Source organism: Tyto alba, unplaced genomic scaffold (assembly GCF_018691265.1).
Source record: "Tyto alba isolate M040663 unplaced genomic scaffold, T.alba_DEE_v4.0 Super-Scaffold_22, whole genome shotgun sequence".
NCBI lineage: Eukaryota > Metazoa > Chordata > Aves > Strigiformes > Tytonidae > Tyto > Tyto alba.
The window spans coordinates 8,309,350-8,332,310 of record NW_024881296.1 but is presented as its reverse complement, the minus strand read 5'-3'; the positions used below and the strand labels follow the sequence as shown (position 1 = coordinate 8,332,310).

Here is a 22,961-nt window from a genome sequence, read left to right as displayed (position 1 = left end):
TTAATAGAGCCATATTTTTTTTTTAAAAAAAGGTCCCCAGTTTACTTATTATTTGATAAGGTTTGTGCTACTGTTGCATTTCTATTTATTTTTTAAATCTGGATTAATTCTACCAGGGTGTTCAAATGCTATGTTTAAGTCTGCAATTTTTGCAATTTGTGTGTGGCGTTAAACTTACATATGCTTGAGATAACTCCCCAGTACTTTATTTACTGTGACCTGTAATGTTAAGTGAGGTTAATCTGTAAGTCATTATGTTGAAGCTTTAGTTATTACAGTGAAACTTTTAACAGAATTGTAGCTCTGTGGAAATTTTTAAGATTCAACAGTCTTAACCAAGAGTTTAGGAGCAATGCAGTGCATCAGTCTTTCTGCCTGGCTTAAATTTGTAATTTATTTTCTAAGTTTACAAGGATAAAGGTAAGTTAGTCCAGTAACGAGCAGTAAGGGCGAGTGCTTAAGAGAATTACTAACTTTCCGTTGGTATCACCACAAGGTAGCATTGTCTATACTAGATCAAGATACTGTTTGACTGTGTATTTGTGTGCATGTATTCTGTAAGTTATTGAAAGAGTATGCCTCAAGGACACTTCAGCATGTGGAGGATTTAATGCTTTAAGGCCTAGTCTTAGTTTGAGGCTGCTGACTGCAGACTTGCTGCTGACTGCACGATTGAGGCCTCTGTTTTGATTTATGCCTCGGTCATTCTTTCAGGTGCAGTGCATTGTGTATTCCAGTGCACAGAGCGTTAGAACTGGATTCCTTGTCAGTATCTTTGTCTCTTTGGGTGAACTTGAACAACTCATTTAGCTTTACTCACTCGTTTTTCCTATCTGTGTAGCATGGATAGAATTTTTATCATTCATTGTAAAACACAGCAAGGTATATTTAGGAAGAGTGCCAAGTTGCATTGATACAAAGTTGTAAGTCACTCATGCTCTTGCATTTTGGAACCCTCTGAGACAAGAGAGGTGTGCTGCCTGTTAAGAGATTACCACCTCCAAAGCTGTTAGTGTAGTTGTTCCCTCCGCAATAATCCAACTTAATCCAAGTAAGTAACGTCTCTTATATAAACTAGTAATTTTAGCCTATTAACTAGTCCTCCTGTGGTCTGCAAAGACCACTTGAAGGTAGTCTTGAAATATCTTAAAATCTGTTTTACAGGAAGTACTAAAGTCTTGACATAATTGTGCTCATTATTTTGACGTTCTACTAAATCAGGCTTTTTTCTGTGCTGAATAATTTCTGATAGTAGTTAATACAGTTGTATAGATAATGGCTAGGACAAGTTGTATGTTGTAGTGAAGCTTTTTTTTGTGTGTTTTACTTAGGCACCTTCTGCATAAGGTCTTTTTGCATTAAGTATGCTTTGGAAGCATGTAGAATCTGATTATTTTAAAACTAATTGCATGCCATCAAATTACTACCTACTAAATAGGTAGCAATATATATAAAAACATTATTATTGTTTGTTTTTATTTTTTCCCCAAAGTCAGGAAATAAACCTCAGGAAAGCAGAGTCTCTGCTTTTAGAGAAGTAAATAAACACAAGGTCAGGTTCACTGATGACTTGTACTAAGAACTATTGTAAATGCTCTTGAGATTTTTAATATGTATAGCAGAATTTGCTTGATCTTTAAATATGTGAATGAGGGTAATATACCCACTGTGGTTAAAAAGTTCACTGCTGACTGGAGATAAAAATAGTGGATGTCCCACAAGCTAGAGCAATGCACTATGAAATAAGTGATCTGAAATTATTTTTTAAAATGTTTTGATGCTATTTGCATGTTAATGTTTTTCTGTCTGCAAATTATGAAATATTTAATGGTTGTAGATATTTCTCTTTGGTAGCCCTAAATGTTCCTGAGTGCTCAGAGCTGCCACACTAACAAATTAAGGAAGCCGTGTGTGCAGTTTATGGTGAATTTTTGTTTTGTTTTGAATTCACTCTGCATTTACACCTTGGTTTTAGTAGTCTTTCGTAGTGACCTCTAGCTATCCACCGAGAACACTGGTGCACACTGATGCTGTAACTGCCTTCCCTTAAAGCCAGTCAGTCTGTTGCTCCTATTCTCTGCCAGTAAGGCAGAGGACAAAAGTGAAATATCTAGTAAACTTTTCAGTCACTCATTTCCAACTTCGAGCACAAGTCAGCTGAAAGTCCTACTGCTCTTATGCAGGCTGGAAACCAGTCATGGAATGTAGTGACCTTTCACTTTCTGGTTAACTATTTGAATTACAGCAGAAATGGAGATTTGTAAAGGAAGAGTACCATTAGAGTAGTTTTTGTGCAGGAGGTAAGAGAACAGGTAAGTCTTAAGAGGTGGTTTTCCCCTGTCATTTATTTCTTCATTATTAAAAAATATTTTCTTAAATTCCGTCCTGATGTTCCAGTTTGAAGAAGTGATCAGAGGCAGTTACTGACTTCCTCATGCTTGCATAATTATGTAGAAAGGAAAGCAAACACCACTTGCACCAAGCAATTACAAGTCATGTTGGAATAATCTATGTTATTTTGAAATTGGTTATTTGCACTTTTGAAATGCCAATCAGTGTATTTTACAGTGCCTAAATAACATGGAAGTCTTGAACTTAAATATGCATTTTTAGTATGTGACTATTCAGTAGTTGAGTGTGTTGATAAGGACTCAAAGTTAATTAGACCAGCTAGTGGAAAAAAGGCTGTGTTAGGCTGAGAACGCTAAAGTTGTAATAAACTATGAGCAATAGAAAAGTTGCCTGTACTACTGTCTTCAAAGTTGGTGAATGATCTTTGGGTCAACACTCACACAGCAGCAGGGCTATTGTATCAGGATACTGTCTAAGAAAAATGTTAGTAGAGACAGTAATGAATATTCATATCTTCACTAGAACACTTCTAGGTGGTTATTCAGTTCACTTTGTAATCTGAAACAAGTATTGCATACATGTAGTGCAGAAGCATGCAGTGATACACTGTATTTTCAAAGAAATTCTGCATTGTAGTTGAGTTAAAACAAAATGCAGTGGTTTTGAGGCATTAAGCTTTGTAGTCACTGTCAAATAATCTGAATGCTTCGCTGGTCAGGTAAACTGAAGAAAAAAAAAAAAAGGGCTAACTTAAAGGTGGAAATGATACTGTTGTCACAAATTGCTTTCAAATTTTTGTCTAAATCCTACAGATACACACATTTTCCTTAGGAATATATGCTTTTTTAATGGACTGAAGAATAAAAATAAAGAGAGTTTGAGATTTACTCATTTGAAAAGGGTAACAAATTTTACAGAAAAAAGTAGAGCTTAAATTTACATGGCACCCTGATGTGATACAGAGCCATCCAAATGCTAGATTATTTATCAGTTTGTACTTGAAGGTAGTTAACCTTTTGTGAAATGCAAGTCGGTTCTCTGCAGTTCTACTTACTATAATAGGCACTTCAGCTGTTTTTACAGAAATGTACAGATCTGAATAAACATGGATCTTGAACTGGTTTTGCCTTAAATACGATTCAGGTCACAGTTGAGAAATGTTGGTGAAAGGCTTGTGTGGCTGGTTGCTCTTTAGTTGATGTGCTTCGGTAAGAAACACTTCTTTTCTGCCTTTCCTATTTAGGACTTCCAGTGTTGTCCAGTTACTGCGCTTACTTACCACTCACTGGATATTTGCTTGTGTGTGAATAGAATGGATTTTTAAAGCATTCTAGAAGATTTCAAAAGGCCTCTGGGGAGCTAAGGAAAATTGTTAAGCCCTATGCACAAACTAAATGTTAGTGATTTAATAAGTATTAGAATAATTATTTTAAAAAGTTTTGATGGGAGGTCATATATCTGGGTGGTTTGGTGTTTGTTTGTGGGTTTCATTGTTTTTTGGTGGTTGTTTTTTTTGTTAACATGGGGTGACCAGATGAGAGAATATTTCAGGGAATTCAAGTATGGAAAAGACAGCAAGCCACTTTGATATTCTATACCTGACAAGACATCTGTTTTCCTTCTGAAGATTAGTTTGAACCAGGGAAGAAATTCAATAAAGCGCTATTGTGTTTTGGTATTTTTTTTTTTTCTTCTTGGCTTGGAAGGCAGCATATAAAGCAGTCATGACCTGTTTAGCAAGAAGTGTTTGTAAGCAAGCTCTGGAAAGGCAGCCGTGAGAATGTCAGAGCTGGGTGGTGGAGGGTGTTGCTGAGTTACCTGTAGAAAACTAGGACTGAGGTGACCTGCCTGCATTATGTGCGACCACTGTGTGACAGTGGCTTCCTGAGTGAGTGTATATTAATTAATTGAATGTGGAGTACTATTTTGGGGTTTCCTGAACCTGTGGGGAGCATTATGAAGATTTTTCTTACAACCTCAGCAGAAACATTGTAGTACCTAACTATGAGAAGGCATTTTCCTTACTGTGTGCAAAAGCAGTAGTCGTCTCCAGTTAACTTGGAGTTACTTGCTCCCATTGCTGTTGTCTTTGAGCCTGTACGTGCTCCGGAGTGAAGAGGGTAGTCAGTACACCAAAGAAAAGATCTTTAAGCATCCAGAACTGCCCAAATTACAGTCTTTGATGGCGACATCTGCAGACCACCTTAAGGAGTACGCTGTTTAGAGACAGCGTTCATTAGTGGTCATTTAAGCTAAGTGTGAATGAAAACATCTATAGAGCTTTGTTGCAGAGCAGGTGATCCAGGTTGGACTAACTGGTGAATAACACAGTTCTGGGGCAGAAAAAATGAGTTTGCTGTCCTTCTCATTGTCCCCCAACAACCTACAGCAAAGGATTTGGTTTGTCCCTGCAACAACCTGCAGCAAAGGATTTGATTCCATAAGTAGTTTGCCAAATTAGGCTTGTATGATCATGGAAGAATGCAGTCTCATATCCTTCTTCCACTGCTGGCAGTCCGTTTGTGTGGTCCCAGGGTGGACTGAATTAAACTGGAATTAACAACAATCAGAAATACTTGCTCTTCAGTTGTAGCCGGTCCCCGACCTGGCTGATGTCTACCATTGAGGAGGAGGAAGGAAGGAGAGAAATGCAGAAGTGCACAAGACTGATCTGGATTGTTTTAAACTGCTTGTGAACACACATTCTTCCCCATCCCTCTGCCAAATTAGCAGCTTGCAATCATTAGGCTAAACATTTTGTAAACTGTCTACATGTGAAATTGCCATAGACGTTTTTCTAGGCTTGCTTACTGGCTGGAACATTGTACTTTTCTATAGGTTTGAAGTCCGTGTTTTCTAGGTGGTGTTGAGTGAAAAGATTAAATGGAATTGATGCTGATGAATAAAATTTAATTTTTGATATGATGAACATTAATTTCAAGCTCAAAAGATGGAGACATTTTAAAGAAGAGATGGTACTAGGCACAAAAAGGAAAGTATTTTAAGTATTTTTAAAGGAGGCCAACATAAGCTTTGTTTCTGTGCCTCCCCCAAGTTCTTATTGAATACTTGTAAATAATTCCATTAATAATAATGTCTTATTCCCCCACTCCCCCCAGAAACAGTTGGTATTCTAGTTTTCTAGAGAAAAATATATATATTAGATTTCTATCCTATAAAGGTGACAGTCGTCATGTAACTAATACTTATGTTAATACATTCTGATAATAGGTATGTTTACCAATGGGTGGATGAATTAAGCAACTTTCCTACCCTTATTCCAAAATAAAACAGTTGGAAACTATAATTGGGGGAGAAATTACATCACTCCTACTTTGATAAGGAAATCGGAGGGAATAGAAGTCAAGCTTTTGATTCTTTGTACATTAAGAAGACCCATATATTTATGGGTAGTTTAGTAGAGACCTGGTGACAGTCAGCAGTTAGTGCCAGTTGGAGATGGTAGAGTATAGGTGTACAACACTTTCTGCTTATGATCAGAAGCTTAATGCAAAAATGTGGATTACATTTGTTATCTTCCTTTTTGAAGAACTGGCATGCTTATTGAGCTTCTGTCTGGGATCCTTTCCCTTTTCTGTCTTAGATGCCCTTCTTAACTTACTATTGTTCATTGTTTACGCTGACCTCCTGAGGGCAAGGAACTGGGATTTGACTTCAACAAAATTCAGAACCAAGTGTATCTGATGCAAGGTTTCAGCTTGTAATAAATAATGTAATGGGGAGTAATTTTTTTGTTTGTTTTTTCACACTCTCTTCTGATCTGAAAACAGTGTTTCGATTTGTGGCAGAGCAACATGATCCACTGTGATAATTTTTTTCCTTCAGATTTTCAGATATCCTCTCAACAGCAGAATGCAAGTGCTAAATCATTTATTTGTATATTTAAAATAGTCCACTTCATGTTTTTTTTTAAAAGATAAATGTAGAATACATACTTCTAAGATCACAAAGAATGCTTTAAATTAATATATAATGGTAGAAGATAGACTTTCCAATATCCTGTAGGAGTGCTTAAGGGAAAGAGTGTTAGCTTAATCTTCTTGTTAATGCTGTGATACTTAGGTTAATGTAACTTCCTTTCCTGGGAGAAATAATAAGGAGTTGAAACATTTTGGAAATGAGTACATGTTATACCAGCATTTCAGAATTGGGGGATTTCTAATGGAATATGTGTTTTCAATTTTTAACTTCTTTTGCTGCACTGTTTATTGAAAGATAGATGTTACTTTAATATTAAATGAATGTTACCTCAAATTACATCACTAAAGTTAAAAATATAATATATATAATTCTTAATCTTTGTGCTTCATAAATATAAAAGCACTTTCGAAAATGGCAGTAATTTTATAAATTCTCATTTTAATTTCTTTAGAAGTTTGTCATGCTAGATGTGCATCAAGGGAGATAGTGAAGTTCTTTAGCATAAGTAAAACTGCACTATAGTTAAAAAATCAGAGTATGATATGTACCAATACCTTGCTGCCTGGAACAGACACAAAAATGGAGACAATAATTCAACATTAAGTCATTACCATTTTGTGAACGAAGATTTATTCTGAGGTGCTCTTCCAGAACTTTATAATGACAACTCGCATACGCCTACCCATAGAACATGATTTGTGTAACTGTCTTTGCCTTCTTTGCAGAATTTCCTGCCTATTTTCCTACAATGTTGGACAATTTAAAAGCTTGGATTTATTCCTTTACTTGCAGATTACTAGTACAGCTTTACATTCCTAAATATCAAGTAGTACAGAAGATCATGTCATCTGATCATGGACAGTATTGGATACATGGGCTGGAACCTGCAGGTTCACACTTCAAATATATTCTACTATTCTTGATCCATTTTGGAATAGGGCTGCCAAGGCTGCTGTTTTAATGTTGTTCCCTGGAATAATTTAACATTAAGTTCCAGGAAGTATTAGTATGTATATTAGATGTCTGTCTGCAGTAATTATTTTTTTAATTTGTTAGTAATTCTTTGGCTGTTGAGCCAAATATTCTGATTTCAGATTACTTTGCCTGATGCTAGCCAAAAAGCTTGGATAAATAAGTTAACCATATTTCACTGTATTAAAATAAACCTCTTATTTCATACATTGACTTTTACTGGATAATACAAATTATATATTTACATGTACACTTCCATATGTAGGGTGATTTAGGTTTTTAAAGGCAAGTAAAGTGAATGAGTTGCTTTTGTTACATTCAATACAGTAAGAAAAATTCTCATTTGATGGCAGCATAATAATAGTATATAAATGATAGAGAGATAGGTGTATGTCCTGCTATGACAGACTTTTTTCACTGGTAATATACATGGCATTGGTAGCATCTAGATACCATCTGAAGTGGTAGTAGGTCAGCTTTAAACGAGTGGAATGTTTTTATTTCTATCTCTTCAGTAGCACTGATTTCAGTTCAGTAAAATTATACTTGATTTTGCATTAAAATAGAGAACAATCCTACCTGTTTCTGACTGGAATAACTTGTGCAACAGCTCTTAATTGAACATTTGAAATGGTTTAATAAAATCTTAATTATGGTCTGACAATAAATATCAAACATAGCCTCTCCTATGTGGAATAAAAATCATTCATGAGACTTAAGCTGGCCTGATCAAGTTTCTGTCACTGTGTATATTGTATTCACTTAGTTGGAATTTTGAGGTAGCAAATCAGCTTTAATGATCTTGCTAGAAATACATACATATTAGAAGAAAGAAGATAAAATGGTAGACTTAAGGTGCTTGATTCCAGACATATCCAGATACGGTTCCAGAACTTCGCTATCTTGTTGCTTTAGCTGGATATCCTTGCTATGCTTGCTCAGAATTAAACTTGGGAAGAAAAAAATACACTGCAATAATTGAATGCCATCTGCAAATGGGCCTACCCTGTGTTTACAAGAAAACTACTTAGTCTTAAAGGAACTGCAACATCTTTTTTTTGTCCAGCAATTTCTCTTAATACAGCTTTTGTGCCCACTGTAAGAACACTCCAGCCAAGTACATGAACAAGTATGTGGGCACACATCAATTCTTTAGAGGGGCCAGTGTGAACTCTTTAGCTGGGCATTGTGCTTCTAACAGTGGTGATACGCAGTATTTCTGTGAAAGCAAATACTACAGTGGGATGATTAGTCATACGGTAGTACTGGAAGATTAGGTTTATGCTTTAAGCTGTGTATTTCAGAATTTCACTTCAATTATCTTCTTAGGCTTAGGGAAAAAATGTTGATCATAAAAATATAATTAATTAAAATTGCATTGACAGATGTAGTTGATACTGTAACCTGCTGAGTTCAGAGACACTGATATTTTATTGATAGGCATTTTGCAAATGCTGTGTTTTCTTAGGTATTGAAGACCTCTTGGGATGCCTCTTGTTGAACTTTTAAGAACTGAATGAGGTTTCATATGGGAAGTAACACAATTGTTGACGTGCAGAAGACTAGCAAGTAAACATAGATAGACTTTTTCACTTTAATAATCCTAAATACTACTTTTTGAAAAGAGGCTAAAAAAAATGAAGGTTTTAGTTTAAGAGGCTTAAAGACTTTTAAGAAAAAAACCTGGGCTTTACAGAACAGCTTCAGCACACTTGAAAGCAGTGAATAGAGTCTTATATCACCTACATACCTCCAAAAATTTTACTTCTTTAATATGTTGAAGAGTTTTGTGGAATCAGAGCAAGGATCTTTCCTTAAATAGCCACTCCCTGGAAATGGCTGCCATTAGTCACAGCTGAAGATGTTTTGGAAACAGGTGCAAGGATGAGTAGCCAAAGAAACTGAAGCATTCTGGGTAGTTAAATTGGATAAAAGATATGAAACAAGTACTTTAGGTCCTTTAATTCTGTAACTTTTGAAAGGTAATCTAGCTGAACATTAGCTGCTTGTATATGTTGGTTTTATACCCTTTAGTGCTACAAGCAGCACTTTTACTTTCTGTATAGCACACAACTAAAATATGTGAAAACTATTTGTAATTATGCATCATTTGACCAGTCTTCTTTTGAACTCATTTTCAACTGGTTATTTCTCTCTTTTTTTTTTTTTTTTTTTTTTTTTTTTTTTAATAGCTGTGTTACTTTTAATGCTTAAATTCTTGATTTGCTATGGGTATTTTCTGATAGAAAAGTCTGGAAAGGGTTTTCAAATAGTAGAACTTAGTTGATAAAGAAAAGCTTATATTTTTGCTTTGAATAATTGCGATGTTGATTATATTTAGCTTTTTCCCAAAACCTCCTTTCAAAAGCCTAAAGCTTAAGTGCTGAACTCTTACATTTAGGTAGACAAGAACTCTGGAAGATGACTGTTGTTGTGGAGAGGGCTAAAAAAGAGAAATGAATAATTTTTCTGTGATACTTGTGTTACTGACCACGCAGGAATATTTGGTCAGTAGTGTTGTCAGAAAATGTGTTGAGATTGGAGAGGAGTTTGTATGAACTGTGTTCCTACAAGTTGGGAAACTTCTATAAGTAGCTCATGGAGGAATAATTTTAAAGGAACACTGTAGCTTTTTATGAGGAAAAAAGGCAAAAAATAAACATTATGGACTTGAGATTTTAGTCATAACTTTTTTTACCCATGTAAAATTGCACTGGGTTACATATGTCTTCCTTCAGAAGACATAGTCCTAGTATTTATTTCTGTTAATCTGGGGGAAGTGGGATATACAGATAAATTGTTGGCTTTTCACAGTTTGGGATTGGGGAGAGGAGTTATCATTTTCTTAACAGTTTGAGGAACTGTCTGTCTGAAAAAAAAGTGCACTGTGAAAAATAATTGTTTATTTTTTTTGGTCAGAAGATTACATGAATGAGAACAAAGTTTATTTAGTAGAATATTCTGCCACAGCAAGGGTCTTTAAGTTTAGTGCCACCCATAGTAGCTCAACCAGAAGTTGATTTGAGGTGTGGGTTGTCTTGTGTTACGATTTGGGAAAGCAGCTTTGCGATTTTTTTGTTGCGATAACTTCAGATTCACTTACTTGCTGCTTCTTTTGGGACGTTTACAAGTGCAGTGTTGTGCAGAGATACCTATGTCAGTATGGAAGTAGTCTGTCAGAATACAAAACTCAGCATGAGTGAGTTACTGTAAATTTTTCAGGTAAACTACTCAATGTACTAATTTCTGTGCTGCCCTAGCTATCCAGTGTCCAGTTTAGTTAACGCAACTATATTTTCTGCAGGAATGTACATACATCATATGTCAACAGTAGCCCAGTAGGTGCTGGTAAGAAAACACCAGTAGATTTAACAGAAAATAATTTTGTCTTTTCTCTTCCAGGCTCAGATAATTGGTTATGTGGATTATATAGCTACAGTCTTAACCAATCTACTGTCTGCTCCTTGACTGGGAGCTTTCTGTAGTCTTAACCAACCATTTTATAGCACTGGCAGACTAAACTTAATTTGAATCTGTTTCAGTGCTGCTTGGATGCTTTTGCATAGTGCAAGTATGTGTATACTCATGCTAATATTTCACTTCTCTTTAACCTTGCTTGTGTCTGACTCCAGAAGCTGTCTTCTGAGTGTCTTTAATGCAGGGGTTTTCAGCCAGTGACCTGCAGGTACTGTGGGTTCTGTAGCTTGTTTCCAAGGTGATCTGAGGATATAATTAAGACAAGAAGGCTTGTTGTTGGTAGGTCTGTTCATTATTCAGGAACCTATAGCTCCACTAGAATTTTTTGGGAAAATCAATACCTGGAAAAGTTTGGAAAAAACCCCTTTGTCTAATGCAGCTATACTTTTGTAATTATATTTATTTGCTTATATATATTACCCTCTTTCTTTCCACACTTAATAGTAGTAGGTACCTTAAATATTTATGTTTTTTTTTCCTCCCTCCTCTATTTTCACTGGGAGAGGAAGCTGAAGGATTACTTGATTATTTTGAAATATGTGACAACTTTCTTCATAGATATATATAGACATATCTGTATAGAACGATATTATGAATATATATATATTTGTATTGTAGTAGGATTTGCAGGCAGTTCAAGGATAGTAAGACTGTACTTCAGACATCATAAAAAGATAGCTTCTGCTGGACTAAGCCTAAGGTACTACTGATGTTTTCCATGTGTATAGTTATTTTATGCTGTTTGTATCTTAACTAACATAATGCTAAATAATTGCATTTTAGGAAAAAAGAATCTTCTTCACAGTAAGTTTGGAGAGAAAAATCAGTACTTGCTAAGTGTAAAAGAAAAAATATAGGAAAGGATAATCTGCAGGACATTGAAAAATATATCTAGAGTGTATCATGTCAAATACATTGCAAATAGACCGTGTATCTATATAGAGGATAATACTTTTCATTCTATTTTCAAAAATGCATACTACAGAAGTACTAGTGGGTCAGGATGACGTTTATTTATATACATCCCCCGCCCATATGTAGATGTTTTAATATCTAGGAATAACCTACAGTTCTTTAACAGGTTATTTGTTGGCTAGCTTGCCTTTGAATTTCGTTACAGCTTTATTCTGTTGTATTAGCTGTTTCAAATGCGTAATTGTGGCATAGGGAATTCCAGGAAAGCCACATACAAGGGTTAACTATTTTAAAGCCAAAATATTGCACTCTTAGTGTATTAGTTGTTTTATCCAAATGAGACGTGTTTTGTTAGCTCTTGTGTAATGTTTTCCCCTGGAGATGAAAGAATAGCAGGCTACTTGCTGGGAACACAAGGCTAGTTAAGATCAGGAGTGATCTGCCAAAATGTTCTAAATAAGAATCTGCTTACACTAAAACCTGAGGAAAAATCTAAGATGAGTGTACATCTAGTTGAATTCAAAGATCATTCAAAACCCAAACCAAATAAGAAATGTTTGTGTTTGGCTGGCTTGCAAAACGCAAATCTTAAAAGTTATTCCTGGCACTGAGCTAGAAAAGAACGATTGCTGGTCTGTGTATGCTAAATGTGCTGAAGCCAGAGGAGAAACTGGAGGACAGTTCTGCAGAGCAAGTCACTGGAAATGGAAGGAGAGCCTGGTTTGACTGTTCTGAAGTGCATCTTCAGGTTCTGTAACTTGCGTTTCAATCTTAGCGAATCTGAGCCTTCTGCTTTATCTGAGATGAAAACTACCCGTTTGGGAAAAGCCAAGTTGCTGGAGAGAAATTAACTTTTTCCTGTAGGTAAGATATCTTGGTGCTATATGCTTTTAATTTAATATAGTCTGAAATGGGGATTTAGATGACTGTATCTCTACCAAGTCTGAATTTTGTGGAAGAAACTAGATGCTAGAGGTATAAGTGATTGAAATTACCTTTGTAGTGATATTTAGCCTTCCTTTAGTTGAGTTGTTTTAATAGCAATGTCAGGCTCCGTGAAGAGGGGGGGAGGTCTGCATAGCTGTATTACTGTAACTGTAGTGTGTCTTTGAGTGTGTGTGCTGTGTCAAATAGTGCTAATGGGATCCCTGGGTTAAATCCACACAAGACCATGAGACTACTGAAAGAATATGTTTTCATGTATTTTGATCTCTTTGACATTATGAATGTAACCTGAAACTCGAGTTTTCAGTGCACTTTAGTGTCTGCCATTGCTGTTAAACTTGATGGAATTAAGGTCTGTCCTTCTCTGCGCAAGGTAGTGACATAGTCTGGTGAATCTTGCTTGTCCAGCTATATGGTTCTGGAGAGTTTTCTTGTCCTACTGTAGATCTCTGCTCCTTAAAGGCTGTTTAAAGATTGTTTCAACACTGGATCATCATCTTGGTACAAGCTTTCTGTAGTCCAGTCATTAAACATCACACTTTCTGGAATGTCAAGCCAAACATATTGTTATTTTTGACAGGACTGATCCCATTTAGAAATTGAATTAAGCCAAGTTTCTACTTTATGGGAAACGGTGAAATTTTTTGATTTCATCTTGAAACCAATTCTTAGTTTAGGATTGGACTTCTTACTTTACCAAATCAGATTAATAAAAAAACCCCTATTTTATTTGGTTCTGTAAATATGGCGGTAATGGTGCTTTCCTAGTTTCCTATAAGAATCAGCAGTCTATTCTTACAGAATTTTCAGTTGAATCAGTATTTTTTTTAATCTGAACAATGTGTTTCAATGGAAAAGCTAATACCTGCTTTGTTTGCAAATAGTGTGCAGTGGATATAAAACTTAAACTGATTTTTTGAGTGCTATCCAAGTAGATTAGACTTTGAATACAAACTTGCATTTGACTCTGTATATTCTCCAGTACTGAAGTGCTTTCAGCCAGTTTAAAGCCACTTCAGGGATTTATTGGAGATGTTGGACTGAAAGCTGTTTGTAACACGCCCAGATCTTTGACTTGCATTCAGGGATGAAACCCAGTTTAGAGGATCATTTGAAGAACACATAGAGTTATTTAAAAAAAAAAAAAAAAAAAAAAAAAAAGTGGTAAATGTCATCTTCCTCATGCAAGTAGGGGCTTCATACTTTTTATTTTTAGAATTTGGGAAAAAAAAGGTTAGAAATACAGAGCATGCAGTGAAAAAGTAAATACAGAAAATGCTATCACATACACGAAATGGTGGGAAAGAGAGGAATATTTTCTAGTTTTTCAGATTGCTGTATTTTTTGCAAGAACCTTACAAATGAAGTAGCACTCTGTAATCATGGTTGAGAATGTTGTGCTACTTCATGTTGTAGTTTGAGGTAGACTGCCAGTTTACCCGTTGATTTCTCCTCTTCTATTTTATTAACTCGAGTGTTTGATCTTACAGTAAAATGATTTAACTTGCTAACGTGAAAGAAAACCTAGTTTAGCTAAAGTAACAGAAACAAATAGCAATTAGATGAATTGGTGAATTGAATCACTTTAACTTTTAATCAAAGGCGTACCAGAACTGACGCAAAGGGGAGGGTGGGCAGGGAGAGGCATCATTCATGTAGATTTGAGTTTGGAGGGCCAAGGCCTTCCCCTTCTACACTCATGAGTTCAAAGAAGCATGGAAGAACATACCAACCCTTGAATTGTTTGTGGTGATCCTGTAGCAGCACATGCTTCCCCCTCCTACCCCCCCCATCCCCCAGTTCAGAAATGAAGAGCTACTCTTGGCAGTAGGTAGTGTGTCACCAACTTTGACTGTTTAAACTCATTTTATTTATTTTTGATGGCTACATTTTTTTTTGTTTTCAGCAGGTAGACAGAGATCTAGAATATTTATCCTAGTATTCTGGCTTTATTCTTAAAGGATTGAATTGGTTCAACCTTTTTTATTAGACTGGTTTTCTAAATTGCATAATGATCAAAACTGCAACATGTTGATCATTCAGAGTTACCAGGAGAAATAAACAAATGTGACTTGTGTTCAGAACAGTTCTGTTGGACTAGATTTCAAGCATAAAGAAGCCATGTACTTATTTTTGCACCAGGTAGATCTTAAAGCACTTTATAGTGCTTTAGGTCTTTAGGAGCTTCTTGTCAGCTGTGTAGCATTCAGGGCTGTTGGGATGCTTTGCTTCTCGCTATTTATTTTGTCAGTTTATACAGTTCTACACAAGACAAATTCATATTTTGATTCTTATACAGGTAGTTGTGTATTTTGGGTTGCGAATAAAGCAGAAACTGTGTATGCTAGTAATTTCTTACTTAAAATCATATTCCTTTTTCTTTAAACAGCCCCCATTTTTCTTATTCCCCTCTGTAATTTAAGGGCCTATTACATTTGTTCCTTTTAACAGATAAAACATTATGAATATTGCCATTTCATAAATCTAATAAGCAACTGTATTAACTACAAGCTGTGTTACCAGTTTTTTTTGTAAGTACAAAGAAAAATGCATGATGAAATTCTAATCCATTATAATGGGATGCCTTTGAGGCTAAAAAAGCCACAGCTCTAATAGCCACAAGATTGCAGGATTTCAGAGCAATGAATATGAGGACAAGGAAGCCAGCTTTGGCCTAGATAATTTTTTGAGAGGAAGTGGGGACTGACTGCAACAATTGAGCTTTTAAAACTAAAGAAGAGGACAAATTGTTGCAGAGTGGATTTGTGTACAGTGTATTTTAAAAATTGGTATTATGGTAACTAAGTTGAGCTCTAATTGGAGATGAACCCATGTGCATACTTCCTGTCTGAGACATCGTGTAAGTGCCTGGGGGTGGAAGAATAAGTTTTGACACACATCAGCACATATCAGAAGTTTTGCTGGAAAAGGATAGAATGGTTTACCTGATCACTTAGGTTGGCTATTGAGTACATGGGGTAATTCACAGAACCTTGAAAAGCACAGAAATTCTTCAGAAGTCTTTCCTGTTCTGTAGCTGCCATTATCACAATATTTTGTTTTAATTGTGGGAGTGTCTAGCTGATTCAGAATTTTGAGTGTGAATACCTATAGCCAGGTTAGGCTTAGTCTGAACTACTATTTTGAACTTTGCTTGATCATTCCTTTAATGTGTATTTAGTAAGACTGTTGATTTGTAGCCTCAAAGAGATGGAATATTTATTGCAACCCTTGCAATCTCTTCAAGTGACTAGTCATACAGAATACTAACCTTTTTTTTAAAAAAACCTAAAAGTTCTGTTCATCCTGAAGCCATGGGATTTTCTAATGCCCTAGACTGCAAGATTAAACAATCTTGCAATACTGCTTCTTTCCTATGCAGTGGAAGAGCACTTTAGTTTGACAAAATTGGCCAAATCTGGTGAAGGACTGTAGCTAGCTAGTCTGTGGATGTTTGTGATACTTCTCAGTACAAGTGGTGGCACTGCAGAAGTCTCTCTTATATTATGGAAATGCAGGTATGTGATACTGGATGCTCTGTCTGCTGGGCAGAAAGAGGATTAGTCAGGTAAGAACACTTTATGAAGTAGGGTGGAATCTGTTGGGTGGTTAGCACTGGACCTATCTGCAAGCATATATGACTTGTTCAAGCATCCCATTTCCTTGAAGGTGGTTCATGTCACAGATTCGCAGTAGTCCAAATCCGCTGTAGGAGTGAGATGGGTGCTTTATTTTATAAACCAAGATTCCCAGGACTTAGAATCAAGAACTTTGCACTAGCCGTCGTTTAATCTAAGGTTTTAGTGTCTGGGATTGAAGACAGCCAACAGGTTAAACTGAGCCATCAACACTCAGCACACTTGCTAGCATTTCATTGTATGGTATGTGCCACATTAACAGTTTGCTGCTGTTGAAAATGGAACATGCTGCATGCTATTTTCTTCTCCCCTGAGGTGCAGTTTTTGGCGAAAAATAACCAAAAAATAAAGGGACATGAGGCACTGTCATAGTCATCCCAAAAAAGCCAATGTCATGCTGGAATGTTAAAGTATTATACGACAATTGTGTGAAATAATTTGCTTCTCTTACAATCAATTAAGCCATACCTGTGTTCATTTTTGGGCACCAACTTGAAGAAATATCTGAGGTAATTCAATCAAACTCTAGAGGAAAGCAATTAGAAACACAGGGTGTCTTAAAATTATGGCCTGTAGGTAAAATTTGCACAATAACTTTCTTGGTGCTGATTTGGTTTTGGTTTTCTTTTCTTTTTTTTTTTTTTAGAGATAAGATTACTTTAAGAAGTTGCATCTCTAGAAAGATGCAAAGCAGAAGCACACTGGTCTCACTGTGCAGTATTGATAAGACAAGAAATACCAGCAGCATGGAATATTTAGTTGACATATTATGAAAAACTCTGTAAGCACTGGAGTATGTTGTGTGTAGAGAGTGTGGAATATTCGCTCCTGAATTTAAGAATAGATATGACAGACCTCTGTTATGAATAATACAGCTAAAATGATCATACTGTGAGGAATGGCCTTGATAACCTTTAATGTGTAATTAAATTTTTGTTTGTTTTTTCCAGGAATCTCATCCGTCCTAACTGAATCTATGATAAAGTGGTTAGATAAAGTTATTTCAGTTTCTTTGTAGGTATTTTCTGAACTAATTTTCATTGTTGTTTCTGAGTGTCTTGTCCTTGGCCAGCAGTTGTACACTGAATGACTAGGGAGCAGTTGAGGAAGCATGGAAGAGTTAACAATCCCTTCTGTCTAAAATTCCTTGTGTTGCTGGATGGCATTAGCCATTTTATACTACTGTGCTTTTGGTAGACTGTACAGTTGGCTACCTGCTACAGACGCGTTTTGTCTCTAGAACCACAGTGCACACATTCTTTGTTCCTGAATGCTTGGGTTTGTGAATAGCTTTGTGTAGATTGGTTGTACTTAATTTAGAAAATAATTTGTCTATAGGAGGGATTGATTCTTAATAAGAAAAGTGCTGTATTTTTGTTTCCTATTTACAGTTTTTGTTTCATACTGGTTGACAGTTGCACGTAGCTTTGACATTACGTTTTGTATACCCCTCCATCATTCTCCTAGTTAGTGGCAAAAGCCAAATCCAAAGGGCTACAAGTGATTATTTTTTTTTTACCACAGTAATTATGAAATTTACTGTGTTGTTACATGTTTAATATACTACAAAAAGTCCTTTATATTAAATTACAGATCAGCTACAGTCATTATTTCATACAAATATACAAAATAACATCTAAAATAAATAATTAGAATTTCAGAATATAATTTTATCAATAAATATTTAAACATTATAAGACTAAGAAAATCACAGCTCTAGTTAGTGAATTGACTTGGGTCAGCTTTTAAGAAATCTCATTCTGCTGAGGGATTTTTGAATTAGTACGTCATCCCTTCAGCTTTCTCTTTCTGTTCTAATCTAGGAATAAAAACAAATCCTCCCCCCTTTTCCTTCCCAATAATTAGTTTAGAAAGTGTTGTACTAAGTATAGAAATAAACGAAGGCAAGAACTTTTCTTTTGTATTTGCAGAAAAGGCAGACATGGTTTATAGTTTGTTTTGGTTTGTGGTGGTGTTTTTGGTTCTTTTTTTTTTAAGGTTCAGTTTTTCAACTTGGTATGAATTTGTTTTTCAAGTTTTACACAATAGAAAATAGTTTTTAAAATAGATGGTAATAAACAGAAGCTTAATATGCTGTGATTTCAGTGGAAAAAACCCAACATTCTTAGATAATGATTGGTTTTAATTTCTATTCACCATTCCTGTTCTTGCTATCAGTTTTAGTATCTAAAAATATTGTTATCTTTTTCTGTAAACCAAAATTACAGTATTTTTATCAGTTATCTAGATTTGCTTTAGAACACAAAGAATTCCTTTCACGTGTATAGATTTTACTGTTCTGTATACTGTTACACCAACTTACTGAGAAGAAAACAATCATTAAATTATCTTTGATTGAAACTAGAACTATTGCCAAAGAATTATCAAATTGTTTTTAAAACTGTGGGGTTTTTTTTCTTTTCTCTCGAGATTTCATTGACTGTTGGTTTTTCAGATTTCACATGGTCCTATATTAGTCACTTCATTATTTTGCTCAGGAACAGCCTGGACTGGTTTGTTTGATTAAACTATCAAATAATCTTTGTTCCAATCCATTTGGAACAGAAGCATATAATTATCCTATCATTCTTTTCAGTGCTTTGAAACATCCCAACTTTTTTGTATCATAAGCAGCATCTCTAGATGGAACTGTGGCACATTTTTAAAATTGAGGCAAGTTATCCAGACCTAATAATTTAAATAACATTCTTAAGAGTTATCTGAAGCTTTTATTTGGAAAAAGAGTGTTTGTCAAGGGAAAGGTTTAATCTATCTTATTTTCAAGTGCAAAACAGATATCAATGACATCCCTTTTCTAAATTATTTTACTCTCTAATAACAAACACATTATTGCTTCCTTTTTTTGACTTAAAATTCTTTGAACTTGAATGCATTTTGGTTCTTGCCCTAAACACACAAAAACTGAAAGAAGTCTTTCAAATACCTGTGACTGAAAGAGAAGTTTTCAGTAAGGATCTCCTTATTTCAAGTTAATTACTACTTTTTAATCTGCACATATGTAGAAACTTTATGTTCAGACTTTGCTTGGAACATACAAAAAAAAGTCTGACCAAAAGTAAGGAAGTTGCACCATTTGCAGTGCTAAACTATAATGCTGAATAGTTTGAATATTTGGTTAAACCTTACAGAAAAAATGCAATGTGGTAGCTATGGCAATGATTGACTTCAAAAAAGATTTTATATTCAGGGGGATAAACAGCAGGAGCAGGCATTCAAAATAGCTTTCCTTCATGTGGTCTTTCAGCAATACAGAACAAGAGGAGAGATCTACAGAAGGAATTGTAAAGAATTGGCATTATTTTTTTATAGAGACGGATCAGCAGTTCTGGGGTGTTTGATTAAAGAAAACATTTTAAGAGTGATATGCTATACTGATAGAAAGAATACAGATTTCCATTCTTAGGTCTCAAAGTACTAGAGAAACATCAAATGCCTACTTGCTTTTGAGTAAGATATGCATTAGCCCCATTCTGCAGACTTAAAAGATGGTACATGCCTGCTGGTTTGCATTGTTGTGTAGGAAGTCAGTGACCAAATTAGGAACAGAATCAGAATTCTGTGGGTTTAATTCAGTGTGGTAGGAAAAAAAATCCAAATACTGGTGTTTTTTTAAGCATAGTCACCTTTCTGGATTTGCTGTTTTGAATAGGAAATTAGGTAATTACAGTTTGAATGTTTGGAAATGGCACTACTCGGTAAATTTCTGGATGGAGAACCAAGTTGCTCTTTGACAATGATTAGGATAGACTGACTTTCAAGTCTTTGCCTTTGAAATGTTTCTCATTTTCTGAGTAGAGTTAAAATATTTTTAGAAATCTGTATCCATCAGTTTAGCATAGTTTCAAAATCAAAAATAATGGGTCTTCTAGTTCCATACAAATTCAACTTTTCACAGATAAGTAAAAATAATGAAAATCCATTTTGCATTTAAAACAGATACATTAAATAAAGGAAATACTACCTGTGATTACTGAGTTGAACCTCTTATTTTGGGTCACTTTGTCCTTCATGATCTTAGAACCTGGAAATCCTTTCTACATAGAGCATTTTTATTCAGAGAGGAAAATCAGATTTTGCACCTTTTCAAGTCCTTAAGAACTTTAAATAAACTAGGCATTGAACTGGTCTAACTGAATAATTTGAAATAAAGAAAATAATTTCTTTGTAGCTGTAGAGAACGCTAAAGCTGTCAGAAGTAGGTTTAGTACTTCCAGACATCTGTCCACTAGGTTCTGGTAACTTCCAGCTTGGAGGGGAGGAGGAGGAGGAGGAGGAGGAAGGGAGAGACAGAGTGAAAAGGGAAAAAACCTTTTTGCCACAATTACATGCTGTATATTGTTTGATTACAGGACTGGTGAGGTGTTACTTGAAAATGCCTGTAGATTTTTCAACTGAAACCTGAAATAAGTTTCATTACAAGAAGCCCCCCCTTTTTAGTTGAGAAATGTTCACTTTGATTGTGATGTTACTACCATAATTTTGATTTGTGGGTAAAATGTTGATAACATTGAACAATTTTCCTTCAGAAATTTCAAAATCAGATGTTTTGCCTTTCTCTGAAATGTACAACAGTAACAAAACCAAGTAATCAAGCTGAAGGCTGATTTTCAGCCAGAAGAAAATTTGCCCAAAGCAAACTCTTACTTTTGGGCTTTCGTGTAATAGCTTTTTCATCCAAAAAAACCCCCCAACATCACTGCCCTTTATTCTATGTTGTAGCTTGCAAGTTTCCAGAAAAATTCCTCCTGATTCCTGTTGTGGTGTTCTCGTTTGTGGAGATAGAAGATGGGCCAATGGATTTACATTTTTAAAGGAGTTTTTTATCTTCTGGGCTTCAATTTTTGTTTCAGATACTGCATCTGGCTCTGAGGAGTTAAGTGCCTCAGTAACATATAAAGTTTGTAGAAAGGTTTTAGAAGTTTGTCACTCTGAAAATACATGAGGAGTGTATTTGAAATCAACTATAAATACATTATCTTCCAACTTGGAATATATTAAACGTGGTATAGTAACAGTTTTTTTCTGAAGATGTCTGCTCTTACTGTAAAGTTGAGTATCCTCCTAACCACAGCAGGTTGACCTGTAAGCAAAATCTTCCACTCTTAATTACACTCAGTAATTTTGTTTAAGAGATTGATTCTGCAGTGTGTGGGCAGATCTCTGCTATTGGGTGGAACTCACTGCAGTTAAAAGTATTTAAGGTAATAATCTTTAAGTTAACTATCTTCATTGAGTAGAAAGTGTTTGTATTTTTTTTTTAATTGTGTCTTTGTAGTTTTTCACCTGTTTTCATGAAAACAGTTCTTCAGAACTTGTCTAGGAGATGTTGGATTTACCCTTCTTTTCAAAGAAAATAATGCTATTTTTGAAAATTGAGTCTTTCCAATACTTTATTGCCCCAAAAGTTTCTGAAACCAAGTTGAATGGCTTTGGGGTACTTCGGGGTATATCTGCAGGATGGAAGTTACCAGGTATATGAAACTTTTGCCCTTTATTAGAAGACTTAATGATCTGGCTGGGGCTTGAAGTAGTTGAGTAATATTGGTGGGTTTTCTTACTAATTTGTGGGACTGAGGATGACTAATTGGAATAGTCAAGTATGCATGTGATGGTTCTGCTTGCAAGCTGGGTGCTTCCATCTTGAATTATGGAAGATGTGCAAACCATGAGAGAACACTTCCTTTGGAAGGCTAATGGCAAAGTACCATAGATGGTAGAAAAACATTTTGCCACTGTTTCTCTTGCTTAATGTGGATGATTGGAAAAAAAACCAGAAAGTTTATTTTTTGAGGTTTCTTTTTTAAATTCAGGAAACAATTTGGATGCTGGGTGGGGGGAGAGGGTCTTGAATCTTTAACAGGCTTTTTCTGAACCTTAGTTATGGAAAATAAACATGTTAAATTTCCGTTTGAAAATTAAAACCCATCCTTTCTTTTCAGGACTTGTGCGTTTGTTGGCGTTTTTTGATTTATTGAAGATGTTTCACTAGTTTCTTGACTCAGGAGTCTTGTAGAGTAGATACATGGTGAATTTTGAATGTTTAATACAAGCTCAAATCCTGGGCTTTTCAAACTTTGTATATATGAGAACCAAAGGGAAGGTACAGACCCAGTTTTCTCTTTGCATATTAATCTGAAAGCAGTTCTGCAGGCTTTCCTACTAAGCATGTTTGCTATGTTTCTAGATTGAATGCTTAATCTTGTTTTCGTGTGGTTTACTTGGAACATCCTGTGTGTGGTGCTGAGGAATACAGATTAGGAGATAGAAATAATATATTCACGCACACTGTATTAGATGTGTTTATAGGCAAAGGACAACATAAACCAGTTTTATCAGCCGTTATACGGTGGGACAGGCTTTACAAAGGAATTTGAATATAGTAATGCAGCAGTTGAAAGAGGAGGTGTGAGGATGATTTCATCCCACATGGAAAATATCTGAATGTCTACAAAAACTGGAAATCTGACCTCTTCAACAGCCTTAAAAGGTATGCAAAAGCATGATGCTATTGCTATATTAAAATGTTTATTCTGAAGTGTACTGGAGGGGTCTGTGTGTCTCCTCCCTCACACTTGGAAGACCGGAACTATGAATACCCATGTAAATGGCCAAATTCAGAAGATGCGCAGGTTGTTGTATGATGTGGGCATCTAGCCATTTATCAGTCCTTCCAAGTATAATCAGCTCGAAGGCTGGAGC

The 22,961-nt window shown here is 35.4% G+C and overlaps 1 protein-coding gene across 5 annotated transcripts in view; it reads left to right on the top strand.

Moving 5' to 3' along the window:
• Nucleotides 1-22,961, top strand: part of ARID4B (AT-rich interaction domain 4B) — a 92,522-nt gene that overhangs the window by 3,134 nt on the left and 66,427 nt on the right. The window lies entirely within an intron of this gene.